Source organism: Saccopteryx bilineata, chromosome 2 (assembly GCF_036850765.1).
Source record: "Saccopteryx bilineata isolate mSacBil1 chromosome 2, mSacBil1_pri_phased_curated, whole genome shotgun sequence".
Lineage (NCBI taxonomy): Eukaryota > Metazoa > Chordata > Mammalia > Chiroptera > Emballonuridae > Saccopteryx > Saccopteryx bilineata.
In genome coordinates this window covers 331,312,776-331,329,821 of record NC_089491.1, presented here as the reverse complement: position 1 = coordinate 331,329,821, position 17,046 = coordinate 331,312,776, and the positions used below count along the sequence as shown (strand labels likewise).

The 17,046-nt window shown below is 36.6% G+C and overlaps 1 protein-coding gene across 1 annotated transcript in view; it reads left to right on the top strand.

Moving 5' to 3' along the window:
• GRM8 (glutamate metabotropic receptor 8) overlaps positions 1-16,277 on the top strand; it is an 846,090-nt gene extending 829,813 nt beyond the window's left edge. The window contains exon 11 of the mRNA XM_066262217.1: positions 15,789-16,277. The gene's annotated coding sequence lies outside the window, so the exon portion shown is untranslated. The remainder of the gene's footprint in view (positions 1-15,788) is intronic.
• The last annotated feature ends 769 nt before the right edge of the window (positions 16,278-17,046 follow it).

The following is a 17,046-nucleotide window of genomic DNA, read 5'->3' as shown; positions in this document are numbered from 1 at the left end:
TGTGTTGTGCATTTTCACCAATGAAATAAAAGTTGGTTTTGCATCTCATTTGCATAATCAAACAACTTTCTTTGACTTGTCATTTGCTTTTCTGATTTTCTTGTTTAATAAAAAAAATCAAATGCTTTTTTTTATCACTTCATATTCATTTTGAAATATCCCCCAATTTCTGTGAGCAGTGTATTAAGATAATTAGAGCCCTTGTCTGCATGCCTCACGACCCTGAAAATAGAATCCTATCTATGACTACCACTCCACTTTTCCCTTTCTCACCTCCCTCAGTCTTCTCTAAAGTCCACCCTTGAAGAAGAACATGATAACCAGACACTGGTACCAAGCTAATGCAGGAAAGTGTAACTGAACAATACAAAAAATCTGAGTATAGCTAAGAGAGACAGACAAACAAAAATAACCAACAGCATATTACTAGTTCTATAGATGGATCAAAAAGAAATAAAAGCTAAGATATTTGCATTAGAGGGATTTTTTGTCTTTTGGGAATACAACATAGGTATTTAACAACTAAGACTAAAACCCTGGGCAAAAATACTGTCTTCCTCTCAGATTCCTCCAGCAGACTGTACCCTCTATTCTCTGTACTTTTGACATAAAATACAGGGAAGATTAAGACATGATTTCATCTGACTTTAATTATTAAAACAACTTATAGTCTTCATTAGATTTATAAACCTCCTCTTACACCAACATTTCCAGATGAACATTGTCTACTCTAAATGCCCCATATGCAGAAATATCCTTAGAAGATAAGTATTGACTGATTAAAGTAATAGGCTTTAATCACTATCAGACTTCTTGGAATTATTGGCCAGATCCTCTAGGAAGATTACCTTCAGCTTTCTAATATAAAATTTAATCATATGTAGAGAAAGAAGCTTTTTAAAAAATCTACTAACACTCCCTACATATTTATCTTTCTGCAAACATGAAACTGTAAGAAACTGCAAGAGAAGGCATGATAAGAATGGGTTTTGGTTTAAAGAAAATTGTAATAATCATCTCTGATTATAGGTAAGCAATTTACTAATAATAGATCTATTTGGGCTCTTAGCAAAAGATGTAGTATAGTTACTCTCAAAGTCATTAAAGTAGAAGGCTTGTGATTTGAGGGCAGAATTTTATCTGTGTTTTTCTGCCTTGAAAACACCAGTGGAGGAAGTTGAAACCTATTGTAGGATGCCAGGAGACTGCTGTTAGTCAATGATACCCTTCTCAGTGTGATCCACCACAGTCTGTACTTGTTTTCCAGCTGCAATCCAGAAAAAGTTATATAATATGGTTGCAAATAGAAATGACCAAAGATACAATGAAATAAATACCAGCGATACCAGAATCATCCCTGGATGGTGGTGAGAATAAAAATTCATCAACATTTTCCACTCTTTTACAAAATAAATAGGTTCCCCAAAGAGGAAAATTTAGAATATTGCTAAAGACTTAAACTCATATTATAGAACTAAGTCTCATACATTTTGCTTCCCTTTTATTAGTTTATGCTGATAATGCAGTGGAATTTTTATAGCATATGTGCATTTTCCTGTTTCCTTTGAAATAGGATTGAAAGATTACAATCGTGGGACATGTATAAAAGTAAGCCTATAATATTTGGAAGGAGTAAGATGCTCACTTTTGGAATATAAAGAGAGTTATAAAGATGAATCAAGATCAAGTCAATTCATTGCCTCAAAAAAAGGTCAAATTATACTTTGGAGACTTTAGTGTATTCATCTTTTACAGATGTGGTTGGATTTAAATAAATTGTGATAAAGTAATTATAGCTTGCACATTCAGGAAAGACAATGCATAAAATCTTAACACATCCTGGCACAATCCCACTCCAGATAACAATTGTTAACCTTTGTTCACTTGCAGGACTAGTAATATGGACCTGTGGCTCTGTTATCTTTACTACATATACCAGTAGTTTTTTTAGTTGTTTTTTATTGTCTGTTTGTTTGTTACAGAGACAGAGAGAGAGTCAGAGAGAGGGATAGGGACAGACAGACAGGAATGGAGAGAGATGAGAAGCATCAATCACCAGTTTTTCACTGCAACACCTTAGTTGTTCATTGATTGCTTTCTCATATGTGCCTTGACCATGGGGCTACAGCAGACCAAGTAACCCCTTGCTCAAGCCAGAAACTTCGGATCCAAGCTGGTGAGCTTTGCTCAAACCAGATGAGCCCACGCTCAAGCTGGCGACTTGGGGTCTACGAACCTGGGTCCTCTGCATCCCAGTCCAACGCTCTATCCACTGCACCACTGCCTGGTTAGGCCATATACCAGTAGTTTTAATGGAGTCAAAAGTCTTCTAAAAATCACAAACTATCGAAAAGTTTCAATAAGTTGAATAATTTAAGTGCAATATATGTCTTCTAAACCTGTGTCTTATGTCTTTAGCAGTGTAATTGAATGTTGGAAAAGCCTTTGCCATTTAAGGATCTGTAACTAGTACCATGCCTCCTCAGATTTAAAGCACTTCCTCTTGAAATGGGTATAGTCTATTCTCTATACGGCCAGGGCTGATTAATGAGCAATATCTGTGTTGCTGCATTCCCACACCTTCTACTGCCAGACTTCTGATAAATCACCATTATGACCATGAAGTAACAGTGACATACATGAAAGTATTTTGCAAACTATAAATTACCCTATATGTTTGCCACGAAAATATATAGATTGGTCTGTGGGTAATAAAAAAGAGAAGACATAAAATTGAAAAATAAAAAAACTATTATTGGCCCTGGCCGGTTGGCTCAGTGGTAGAGCGTCCGCCTGGCATGCGGAAGTCCCAGGTTCGATTCCCGGCCAGGGCACACAGGAGAGGCACCCATCTGCTTCTCCATCCCTCCCCCTCTCCTTCCTCTCTGTCTCTCTCTTCCCCTTCCACAGTCGAGGCTCCATTGGAGCAAAAGATGGCCCAGGCGCTGGGGATGGCTCCTTGGCCTCTGCCTCAGGTGCTAGACTGGCTCTGGTCACGACAGAGCAACGCCCCGAATGGGAAGAGTATCGCCCCCTGGTGGGCGTGCCAGGTGGATCCCGGTCAGGCACATGCAGGAGTCTGTCTGACTGCCTGCCTCCCCGTTTCCAGCTTCAGAAAAATACAAAAAAAAACAAAACAAAAAACTATTGTTTTATCATCCCTCTCTCCTTTTTTATGAAATATGTTGAGGCTTTTGATAACTTTTTTATGAAATATGTTGAGGCTTTTGTTGGGATATATTTTTTCTGACAAATTAACAATGTATTTATAATATTCACACAATAGTTTTCCTTCATGGCCAGACAGCAGCTCTACCAGTCCATCATCCTTAGAAACTTCATCTTAATGATGACTGGTCAGAAGTTCTGGTCATATCTTTAAGGTTTTAAAACAGGCATCCCCAAACTACGGCCCCCTGAGGCCGTTTATCCAGCCCCCACCACACTTCTGGAAAGGGCACCTCTTTTATTGGTGGTCAGTGAGAGGAGCACTGTATGTGGCGGCCCTCCAACGGTCTGAGGGACAGTGAACTGGCCCCCTGTGTAAAAAGTTTGGGGACCCCTGTTTTAAAACTTCAAAAGCTACACAGAAAAAAAACATAAGGTGAAACTGGAAGGGAGACCAATAGGTCCATGTTAATTAATAAATTTGCAGAATACTACATTTCAAACAAACAAAGATCTTGTTGTTTCATAAAAGTGTGGGGAGTTAGAAACAGGTAATGTTTATGAATTTTATCAACTGCACCCAATTAATTGCAAGTGCTGTGACATGGCATTCCTTAAGCTATGTTCATGAATAATTCATGAACACAGCTGCTACTGGAGGTAGATCTCCCTTCTCAAGCTTATGAGCAGTGTGGTGTGCACAGGAAATTCATCATTGCTGTATTCTAAAACCTATTTTCACATAAGCATATTTATTGCCAATGCAAAAACTCTCTCCATTAGCTCATATGTACAGCCCTGGTTCATTTTGCCCTGGGATAAGAGAGTCTTGCAAAATATCTGCCATTCACAACATTTGTGCCTTGCCATTGTTTTCATGGCAACTAAATCATCGGTTTCTAGAGCCTTGAACTCCTTTTGTAAACATTAGAAAAATTAAGATTGCTTTTCCTTTGTAAATTATAATTTTGATTCTTGATATACGCCTGCCATCATTTCCCCAGAGATCACTTCTAGGAGTTCACACAATGAAGTATGGATCTTTAATTAGCTGTGGCCTTAAAGTTGGAATAATCCTTGAAGGTGGTCTGATCCAAATCACTTTCTGTTGAATTAATATCTCAATATCATGTTCTTCAAGATCTTTTTGGCTATTGTTCTAGTACTTTAATCCTAATTTTTCTTTCTAGCTACTCACAAATTTGATAAGTATTTCTTACATTTTTAGTTACTGTTGAATATTGTTGAATAAGGCATAAAATTGAGCAACCTTTTTTAAGGGTCATTTTTCTAACTTGTATGACAATTTTTTAATCTTGTCTACAAAGATTTATGAAAGTCTTTCAAAAACATAGCTGAAGTACAGGTTTTATTTTCTGTGAAGAAATTTTGGGGCATATGAAAACATTATATAAATTAGCAATAAAATAATAAAAGTAAGCAAGCATGAACACCATTTACTTCACACCCAACAAAAGATAACAGATACCCTACCTTTTGAAAGGGGGAAGTAGAAAAGTAGGATTTCATATGGATTGGACTCAGACAACAGGTGAACCCCTCAAAAGCTATTCTGCCGCCATACTCGCAAAAACCCAAATGTTTTAAATTTTTGACCAGTGATTAAACTGAGGACTAGTGACCTGATTTAGTGAAACATTTTATTTCTTTTGCAGACAAAATATAGTTTATAACCAGGTCTAAAATCAACTCCCTTTCTCCTGACCCACAAAGGTAACCTAGAAGAATTATGAACATGTAGATAAGCTGATATGTCAAATATTTATATTTTTGGCAAGGAACTCTTAATAGTCAAAAACATCTAGAATTAGCATTTCTTTGGGCTATCTATGCTAATTTTAGTGATAGCAAACTTTGCATTGTCTTGGTCTCTGGTCAGAGCTTGTCTGAGCAATCACCAGTGCTGATGTACACTGAAATGGAATGAGTTGTCTAATCAGTCCAATTATTTCAGAGAAAGAGCTTTGCAGTTTCCTTATTCAGTGTTCAAACATGAAGTTATTCCTTTTCATTCAACTTTATATTTATATAATATTTTATTTTTTAATAACAGATGACATACAATATCATATTAGTTTTAGATGTACCACCCAGTGATTAGACATTAACATTACTTACTAAGTGATCACCTCAATAAATCTAGTACCAATCCGGCACCATAGAGTTATAATATTACTGACTATGTTCTCTATGCTGTACTTGATTTCCCCGACTATTCTGAAACTACCCATTTGTACTTCTTAATCCTGTCACCTTTTCCACTCATCCCCCAACCCCTCTCCCATCCCACAGTTGTCAAAATGTTCTCTATGAGCCTGTTCCTATTCTGCCTGTTCATTTTATTCTTTAGATTTCATGTGTAAGTGAAATCATATGGAACCGTCTTCTTCTCTTTGACCCTTGTTTTTAACATTTTAAAAAGTATTTATTTAGAAAATTAATTTTAATAAGGTGACATTAATCAATAGGACTACATAGGTTTTACATAAACATTTCTAGAACATTTTTTAAAATTTTATTTAGACAATTAATTTTAACGGGATGACATTGATCAATTAGAGTACACAGATAGAGAGAAAACATCTCCAGATCATTTTGACATTTGATTATGTTGTACACCCATCACCCAAAGTCAAATTGTCCTCCATCACCTTCCATTTGGTTTTCTTTATGCCCCTCCCCTCTCCCCACTCCCTCCTTCTCCTCCCTTCCCCTCCCCCTGGTAACCACCACACTCTTGTCCATGTCCATGAGTTTCAATTTTGTGTCCCAGCTATGTATGGAATCATACAGTTCTTAGTTTTTTCTGATTTACTTATTTCACTCAGTGAACAATGCTGCAATGAACATGGGGCTGCATGTGTCTTTACGTACCAATGTTTTTGAGTTTGGGGGGTATATACCCACTAGAGGGATTGCTGGGTCATAAGGTAGTTCTATTCTTAATTTTTTGAGGAATCACATACTTTCTTCCATAATGGTTGTACTACTTTACATTCCCACCAACAGTGAATGAAGGTTCCTTTTTCTCCACAACCTCTCCAACACTTGTTATTACCTGTCTTGTTGATAATAGCTAGTCTAACAAGTGTGAGGTGGTATCTCATTGTAGTTTTGATTTGCATTTCTCTAATAGCTAGTGAAGATGAACATCTTTTCATATATCTGTTGGCCATTTGTATTTCTTCATAGGAGAAGTGTCTGTTCATGTCCTCTTCCCATTTTTTTTATTGGATTGTTTGCTTGTTTTTGGTGAGTTTTGTGAGTTCTTTGTACATTTTGGATATTAGGCCCTTATCTGAGCTGTTGTTTAAAAATAGCATCTCATACTTGGTTGGCTGCCTGTTTGTTTTGTTGTCAGTTTCTCTTGCTGTGCAAAAGCTTCTTAGTCTGATGTAGTCCCATTCATTTATCTTTGCCTTCACTTCCCTTGCCTTTGGAGTCAAATTTATAAAAAGCTCTTTATGTCCAACATCCATGAGTTTAGTACCTATGTTTTCTTCCATGTAATTTATTATTTTGTTATATTTAGGTCTTTGATCCATTTTGAATTAATTTTGGTACAAGGGGACAAACTATAGTCGAGTTTCATTCTTTTGCATGTGGCTCTCCAGTTTTTCCAGCACCATTTATTGAAGAGGATTTTTTTTCTCCATTGTGTGATTTTGGCTCCTTTATCAAAGATGATTTGACCATATACATATATCTGATTTTATTTCTGGTTTCTTTATTCTATTCCATTGGTTTGAGTGTCTATTTTTCTGCCAATACCATGCTTTTTTGCTTATCATGGCTCTATAATATAATTTGAAGTCAGATATTGTAATGCCCCAGCTTCATCCTTTTTCCTTAGGATTACTTTGGTTGTTCAGGGTTTTTTATAGTTCCATATAAAATTTTGATAGGAAATGCATTAAATTTGTATATTGTTTTGGGTAATATGGTCATTTTGAATATATTTATTCTTTCTATCCAAGAACAAGAAATATTTTTCCATTTCATTGTATCTTTTTTGATTTCCCTTAACAATGCTTTGTACCTTTCATTATATAGGTCCTTTATATTCTAGGTATTTTTTGTTGTTGCAACCATAAAAGGGATTCTTTTTTTGAGTTCATTTTCTGATGTTTCACTGTTGGCGTATTGGAAGGCAATAGACTTCTGTATATTAATTTTGTATCCTGTGACCTTACTGTATTGGTTTCTTGTTTCTAATATTCTTTTTGTGGAGTCTTTAGGGTTTTCAATGTACAGGATCATATCATCTGCAAAAAGTGAAACCGTTACTTTTTTTTTTTCCTAATATAATTGCCTTTTATTTCTTTCTCTTGTCTGATTGCTCTGGCTAGAACTTCCAGCACTACATTGAATAAGAGTTGAGAGAGTGGGCAGCCTTGTCTTGTTCCTGATTTTAGAGAAGTACTCAGTTTTTGCCATTTAATATGATGTTAGCTGATGGTTTGTCATAAACAGACTTTTATGTTGAGATGTTTTCCTTCTATACCTATTTTGTTGAGTGTTTTAAATATAAAATAATGTATTTTATTGAATGCGTTTTCTGCATCTATTGATAGGATCATATGGTTTTTGTTCTATTTTGTTGATAAGGTGTATTAAGTTAACTGTTTTACGTATGTTGAACCATCATTGTGATTTCGGAATGAATTACACTTGCTGATGATGAATTATTTTTTTAATGTGTTGTTGTATTCGATTTGCTAGTATTTTGTTTAGAATTTTAGCATCTGTATTTGTTAAAGATATTGGTCTGTAGTTTTCTTTTTTGTGTTGTCCTTGCCAGGTTTTGGTATGAGGATTACATTGGCCTCATAAAATGTGTTTGGAAGTATTGCTTCTTCAATTTTTTGGAAGACTTTGAGTAGAATAGGAACAAAGTCTTTGAATGTTTGATAGAATTCGCTAGTATAGCCGTCTAGCCCTGGACTTTTATTTCTTGGGAGGTTTTTGATAGTTGTTTCTATTTTCTCCCTGCTTATGGCTCTGTTTAGGCTATCTACTTCTTCATAACTCATTCTAGGAAGATTGTATTGTTCTAGGAATTTATCCAATATTTCTAGATTGTTAAATTTGGTGGTGTATGGTTTTTCATAGCATTCTATGTTAATTCTTTGTGTATCTATGACAGTTGTAGTCAACCTGGTCCCTGCCACCCACTAGTGGGCATTCCAGCTTTCATGGTGGGTGGTAGCAGAGCAACCAAAGTATAAATAAAAAGATAGATTTAACTATAGTATGTTGTTTTATAAAGATTTATTCTGCCAAACTTAGCAAAAATCCAATGTACTTGGTAAGTAATTATTATTATATGCTTTAACTTGCTGTAACTCTGCTTTATCAATTTTATAAGGTAAAGTTACTTCCTTACCTTATAAATCACCATTACTGTGCAACAGGTGGGAGGTTAGAAAGTTTTACTACTAACAGAGATACAGAAGTGGGCAGTAGGTATAAAAGGTTGACTACCCTTGATCTATGATATCTGTGGTAATTTCTCCTCTTTTATTTTGGATTTTGTTTATATGAGTTCTTTCTCTTTTTTCCTTAGTGAGTCTTGCCAAGGGTTTGTCAATTTTGTCAATTTTTTTCAAAGAACAGGCTCCTTGTTTTATTGATTTTTTCTATAGTTTTTCTGTTCTTTATTTTTATTTATTTCTGTTCTGATTTTTATTATTTCCTTTCTTCTGCTGGTTTTGGGTTGCCTTTGTTCTTTTTCTAGTTCCTTAAGATGTGATGTTAAATTGTTTACCTGGGCTCTCTCTTGTTTGTTCATATAAGCCTGTAGTGATATGAACTTACCTCTTATTATTGCTTTTGCTGCATCCCAGAGATTCTGATATGTTGTATTGTCATTTTCGTTTGTCTGTATATATCTTTTGATCTCTGCTTTTATTTCTTCTTTGACCCACTCATTTTTATTTATTTATTTTTTTAATAATTTTATTTATTTATTTATTTATTTATTTATTTTGGTATTTTTCTGAAGCTGAAAACGGGGAGAGACAGTCAGACAGACTCCCATATGCGTCCGACTGGGATCCACCCAGCACGCCCACCAGGAGGCGATGCTCTGCCCATCCAGGGCATCACTCTGTCATGACCAGAGCCACTCTAGCGCCTGGGGCAGAGGCCAAGGAGCCATCCCCAGTGCCCGGGCCATCTTTGCTCCAATGAAGCCTTGGCTGCAGGAGGGGAAGAGAGAGACAGAGAGGAAGGAGAGGGGGAGGGCTGGAGAAGCAGATGGGCGCTTCTCCTGTGTGCCCTGGCCGGGAATCGAACCCGGGACTTCCGCACGCCAGACTGATGCTCTACCACTGAGCCAACCGACCAGGGCCGACCCACTCATTTTTAGAAGTATGTTGTTTAATTTCCACATATTTGTGGGTTTGTTTACTTCTTTTTTGCAGTTAAATTCTAGTTTCAAAATTTTATGGTCAGAGAATATGCTTGGTATAATTTCAATCTTTCTGAATTTGTTGACATTAGTTGTGTGGCCCAACATATGGTCAATTCTTGAGAATGTTCATGTACACTGGAGAAAAATGTATACTCTGGCATTTTGGGATGAAATGTCCTGTAGATGTCTATGATAGCCAATTGTCCTAGTGTTCTGTTTAAGACAAAACACTATTTCTTTACTGATTTCCTGTTTGGATGAACAATCTAGAGCTGTCAGCAGTGTATTGAGTTTTCCCAGTATGATTGTATTTTTGTCAGTTTTTATTTTTAGATCAGTTAGTAGATGTCTTATATATGATACTTTGATGCTCCTTGGTTTGGTGCATATATATTAAGAAGTGTTATGTCTTCTTGATTCAATGTCCTCTTTATCATTATGAAATGACTATCTTTGTCTCTGATTATCTTTGCTGTCTTGTAGTCAGCATTGTTAGATATGAGTATGGCTACACCTGATTTTCTTTGGATGTTATCTGCTTGGAGAATCATTTTCCCACCTTTCACTTCGAATTTGTTTTTACCTTTGAGCTTAGATGTATTTCTTGAAGGCAGCACACAGTTCGATTTTCTTTTTTGATCCATTCTGCTACTCTGTGTCTTTTTCTTGGTGAATTCAATCCATTTACATTTAGTGTCATTATTGACACTTGAGGGTTTTCTATTGCTGTTTTCCATATTGCTTTCTGATAGCTCTGTATCTTGTTTGATCCTTCTCTTTTGTTTTTCTGTCATTTGTTTTTGTTTGGTTGTATTCCATACTTCTGTCCTCTTTTTCTTCTTCTTTTTTTTTTTAACAGAGACAGAGAGTCAGAGAGAGGGATAGACAGGGACAGACAGACAGGAATGGAGAGATGAGAAGCATCAATCATTAGTTTTTCGTTGTGCATTGCAACACCTTAGTTGTTCACTGACTGCTTTCTCATATGTGCCTTGATCACAGGCCTTCAGCAGACCAAGTAACCCCTTCCTTGAGCCAGTGACCTTGGGTCCAAGCTGGTGAGCTTTTGCTCAAACCAGATGAGCCCATGCTGAAGTTGGTGACCTTGGGGTCTTGAACCTGGGTCCTCCGCATCCCAGTCTGACGCTGTATCCACTGTGCCACTGCCTGGTTAGGCATTTTTCTTCTTTTCTTAAACCATGTGTTTCTATGGTGTTTTTTTTCAGGGGTGGTTACTATTAGATAATAAAAAGGATATATATCATATTCATTGTATTACATTATCTCATGAGTGCTACTGCATTCCATCCTCCTTTGCTACTGATAATCTTTGTCCTCTCCCCTTTTTTGTTTTGTTTTTTTCTGTCACAGATTAATCTTGTTTTTATTGTAATTTTGTTGGAGCTTTTACTTGTAATTTTGTTTTGTTTTGTTCTTTGTATCTGGTTGGATAACCCCCTTTAGTATTTCTTGATATGGGTGTTTTCTGGTCAAATATTTTCTCATCTTTTCTGTATCTGTAAATGTTTTTATGTCCCCTTCATATTTGAAGTATAGCTATGATATAGTATTCTTGGTTGGAAGTTTCTCTCTTTCACTACTTTAAATATTGGGGTCCACTCTCTTCTGGCTTGTAGAGTTTCTGCTGAGAAATCTGAATATAGCTTAATGGGCCTTTCTATATATGTTGTATTCTTCTTTTGCCTGGCTGCCTTGAGGATTTTTTCTTCGTCATTGGTTTGTGATAATTTCATTACCATATGTCTTGAAGTAGGTCTGTTTGGGTTAGTGTAACTCTGGTTTGTTTGCTTCTTGGATTTGAGGCTCTAAGTTTTTCCACAAGCTTGGGAAGTTCTTGTCTATTATTTGTTTGTATATGTTCTCCATTCCATTTTCTCTTTCTTCTCCTTCTGATTATACCCATTATTTTTATGTTGCTCTTTTTGATGGAGTCAGACAATTCCTGTAAAGCTTTCTCAATTTTTTTAATTCGTGAGTCTTTCTCTTCTTCTCTCTGTAGTGTCTCTAGTTGCCTGTCTTCTATGTCACTAATTCTTTCTCTATCTGGCCTGTTCTATTAGCTAAGCTTGTTACCTCGTTTTTTAGTTCATGTATTGAGTTTTTTATCTGTTTGATTTCTTTTTATACTTTCAATTTCCTTGCTGATGTATTATTTTTGTTCATTGAATTGTTTCTTGAGCTGTCTATATTGCCTTTCTGTGATTTCTTTTATTTTCTTTAGTATTTTAAGGACTTCAATTTTTAATTCATTGTTATTTATCTCCAAGATTTTCAAGCAATTGAAATTTTTTCTAGAGATTTTTTTATTTTATCATCTATCTGAGCTACATTTCTGTCTTTTGTGTCCATGATATTTGATTTCTTTTCCTTAATGGCATTTGAGAGTGGTATTGTTAATAACACTAAAAAGAGATAATTTAAGAAAGTAAAATAAATATTGAAAAAATACAGTGAAAAAATGAAAATTCTATTATGATGAGTGAAACAAAAACTACATAGAACAGGGAGCCAGAACTGAGAGAAAATGACAAAGAGATTAAAAAATGAATTAAAAAACATGCAAAATACCAAAATAAGAATATGAATCCAGAATAAAATAATTTGTTGATAAATGACAATCGAATGAGAGAATATGAAAGAGAAAAAAGATAAAAAAGTTAAGATTTTTGAAATGTAACCCTTATAAAAAACCAAGAATGAAAAACGTAACACCTATAGATAATGAAGTTCAAAAGGAAAAAGAAAGAATAGAATGGAAAGAAGATAAAATGACCAAAGTGGAAAAAAAAGAGAAAAAAGAAAAAGTTATAAAAAATGTAATTTTTTCCTGATTTTGAGAGGTAGCTTCTTCTTTTTTTAATTTTTTTTTTTTTTTGGCAGGTGGCACTGTACTACAAGTTTTGCCCCTGTGGGGCTCTTGAGTAGGAATTTGCTGTTGTGTTGCTATGGCAATGATGTAGGCTGGGCCTCAGTCCCTTTTGATAGGTGGTACTTGTTAGGGTTTGCAGGCGCTGGCAATGGGAACTCAGTTTTCAAGTGCTTCTTCCCATGTCTCTCCCTCCTGAGCTAGCAGCTGGTGACTTAGCTGTGAGGTTGCCCCAGCCACTGCTTACAGAACAAGGAACTGTAAGATCAACCAGGTCCTTCATCCAGCACTGCTCAAAGCAAAGTTCTGGGTAAGGCTGTGCCAACAAGAGCTGCCCAGGAAAGCAGGCAGGGCTGGGAGCTGATTGCTGATCAGGCACCTTTTTAAGGGCTCTCAGGCATGCCTAGTATGCCTCAGTGCTCCACTGGTCTAATCTCCACAGGTTTTTCTCCCTTGTGCCGTGTTTGGTAGCCCGCAGCAAGCTACATGCCCACTCAGCCCCCACAACATCTGCAGTACACTTGAGGTCTGCTCCCACCCACTTAGGTGCCTGTGATCTCAGTCAGTGTTGGAAATGCAGGAATGCACTTTGTGACCCATATCAGCTGACAGAGGCACCCCGCCTGGACTAGTCCAGGCCTGGAGATCCGGCCTTTATGCACTTCCAGTGCTGCTGATTGGGGAGACAAGACCCACAGAAACGCTGGCCATAGCCCACGCAGTAGTCCACTGCTGACAATGGACTCGGTCCTACCCCCTCTGCCTGCAATGATGCATGCCCACACCAGAGGCACCAGGAAGAGACACTCGCACACCACCTGCAATCACGGAGCCAGAAGTGCACAAAGCCCAAAGCCACTTTGGCACTGGCCCCGGCAGGCAACCTGCTCCAGTAATCTCCATCAGAGCCTATCACCCGTGCTAGCCCCATGTCCACGATCTCAGGCCAAGCCGGCACGCTCTCTCCTCTGCTTGATCTTCCACCCTATCCCAGCTTCTTCTCTCTGCCTCAGATCCTCCATTTCTCTTGGTTCCAGACGAAAGTGGCCCTTCCTCAGATCAGTGAGGAAAGCGGAATACTCCATTTCTCTATCTTTTTTCCTTCGGAGTGGATTATGTATTCAGCCACTTTTTTGCCCAATCATACCTTTGTCTGGTGTCTGTATATTTCAGATGCTCCTGAGATTTTTTTTCTCTGTCTGTAGTTGTTGAATTTGTTGAAATTTCAGGAGGAGATATCAGGAGCACCCCTCACGGCACCATTTCTCTGAAGTCAGTTGCCTTTTTTCTTACTCAGCACAATATCCTCTACATCAGGGGTCCCCAAACTTTTTACACAGGGGGCCAGTTCACTGTCCCTCAGACCGTTGGAGTGCCACCACATACAGTGCTCCTCTCACTGACCACCAACGAAAGAGGTGCCCCTTCCGGAAGTGTGGGGGGTGGCAGATAAATGGCCTCAGAGGGCCTCATGCGGCCAGGGCCGTAGTTTGGGGACACCTGCTCTACATCCATTCACATTGTTGCAGATGGCAAGATTTCATTCTTTCTGATGGCTGAGACATATTCCATTTTTGATATATGTATATATATATTTACATATACATATACATATATATATATATATACACACACATACACACACATACACATGTCACCTCTTCTTTATCCATTCATTTATTGATGGACATTTAGTTGATTTTCTATCTTGGCTATTGTAAATAATGCTGAAATAAACATGGATGTATATGTCTTTTCAATTTTTTTTTGGGGGGGGAGTAGTTCTTTAAATAAATACCCAGAATTAGAATTACTGGGTCCTACATTATCTTTTATTACATAGCATTTGTTTTTCAGTCTATTTAGTAAGGTATAAGTATTGCTAACTCAGCTTTTCCTTTTCTTTTTCTTATTTTTCAAGTGAGAGGAAGAGTGATAGAGAGACAGACTCCCACATAAACCCTGACTGGGATCCACCCAGTAACCCCCATCTGGGGCCATGCTTGCAACTGAGTTATTTTTAGCACCTGAGGCAGAGGCTCCATGGAGCCATCCTCAGCAACTGGCACTGATGCACTCGAATCAATTGAACCATGTCTGTGAAAGGGGAAGAGAGAAAGAAAAAGAGAAGAGGGAGGTGTGGAGAAGCAGATGGTTGCTTCTCCCATGTACCCTGGCTGGGAATTGAACCTGAGACATCCACATGCCAGGTGGACACTCTACCACTGATCAAACTGTCCAGGGCCAGTTTTTCATTTTCATTTCCATTTCTTAATATATCTTTTCTATTCCTTTACCTTCAGTCTGTGTGTCTTTTAATCTGAAGAGCGTCTATCATAGATAACAGATGTAAGGAAGGATCTTTTTTTGTTATCTATTCAGCTTCTATATAAAACTAAATTTTTCTTTAAAAAGTTGTTTCATCCTGAATTGGATCTATGTAGTAAAATACAAAGATATTTGCATTTTTTTATATATTTCTTTTTCTGATTATTCATTCTGAAATTCCACTGAAAAATAGGACATCACATTTGAATTTTAGAACAGAGATTTATTTATTCCATTACACCTTTCAGAAACCCAAAGGAAGTGTTTGAATTTAGATTTAGATTCTCTAGAAATTTAGGCATGAGTATAAATTTGACTTAGACTATTCGATTATTCTTATCTTTTCAATAATCTTGTAATAATAAGTTTTATATTACAGTAAATTGGCACTAGAACAATGAAATATTCATTTCCTTTTTTTGAGTCTATCTATTTATTAACATCTTAATTTGTATCATTTGCATAAAATTAGATCATAAATATGTATTGTCAATCCATATATTTACTTTAATATTTACAAATATTCTATGTACTTGATATTTTACTATGTTTCCTTTTAGAGTCTTATTAAAAGTATTATTTTTAAATGGAATATATATTTATTTCCAAAGTACAACTAATTATAATTAGTTAAACTTTTTGGTCTTCAAAGAAGACTCAAAGAATTAGCTGAAGTTGTATAAAGTAATTTTTGTATATGACAGGATAATTGATCTGTTCTTTTATTTTCATATTACAAATCTTTGCTAATCAAAATACACATTAAATTAAATTTTACCTAAATTTATTAAAAATTAGAACTGTTCAATTTTTATTTCCTCCTAAATACCTATACCATAGATGAGAATAGTGGTTTTACCTATTAAAATTGCTGCTGTATAGTTATTATAGAATTTGAATTTTTGAATTATTTGATTAAATTATTCTACTTATTATATACTATTAATTTGTCTTAATTTATCTTAACAGCTTCCTCTACCAAGACAACATATATCAGCTACAGCAATCATTCAATCTGAAACAGGGAAATGATACAATATGAAGAAATCTGGTATGCAAAAATAAATATGATGCTGCCAAAATTCACTCCTGGAGATCTCTGTAGACTACAATCAATCACATCAATAGTCAATCTTGTAAGGACCAAAAAGTAGCCATGAGCCAAAACGTATCAATAACAGAGAGTAAAGAAATCCTTTTTCTACAATACCACCAAGGAGTGTCAAGCTAAAGTATCGCTTACTCATGAGCAGTTAAAAAATAAACCACAAAAGGAAAACTAATGTTAGCTTGTGAAAAAAAAAAAATGCTGTTGAAATAAACCATGTCTGATGTTACTCTTGTAAGTATTTTTCTGTGATTGTGAGAACTCCTGTTCCTGTCCCACATTGTTCAACTTGTATAAGACAATGAATTTGTTTCTTGTAATGGCTGACTGGATTGAAGCCCTGGGTTGTGCTAAAAATAAATGCAATGGTTGACGCATGCAATTTTTTATACAAATAATTTATTTCTAATAATAAAGGAATGTTTTGCAAATGTTGAGAGCTGTTTCGTTCCAGTTTTAAAACCAGGGAAAACAATTTCCAGTTGGTACTTCTGCTATTACTTACCTGCTGCTCTAAAAGCCCAAGGACATACCATTTCTGTGCAGAATGTGTTTCCCTACATTCATGCATATATAAAGATTGTCTTTTAATTGTATATAAAACAGAATGATTTGTGTAAGATTTTGCGACTATTTCAAGACTTATGTGGGGTAGTTTTCATAGTAATTGCTTCTTTTATGGAAAATCAAGCTCTAGCTTGAGGTGAATTGCTTCAGGTGTCACAATTAACTAATGATGAGTTAAACTTTACTTGGGGGGAATGTAATACAAAAATCATCATTATTTTTTTTAGGTGAGAAGAGAGGAGATAGTGAGGCAGACTCCTGCATGTGCTCTGACTGGGATCCATCGGGCAACTCAATCTTGGGCTGATGCTCGAGTACCAAGCTATTCTTAGCACCTGAGGCTGATGAGCTCCAATGGAGCTATCCTCAGTGTCTGGGGCCACTCTCGAACCAGTTGAGTGACTGACTTCAGGAGGGGAAGACAGAGAGAAAGGGTAGAGAGTGGGGTGAGAAGCAGATGGTCACTTCTTCTGTGTGCCCTGATCGGGAATTGAACCTGGGATGTCTATATGTGGGGCCGATGCTCTATCCAGTGAGCCACTGGCCGGGGCC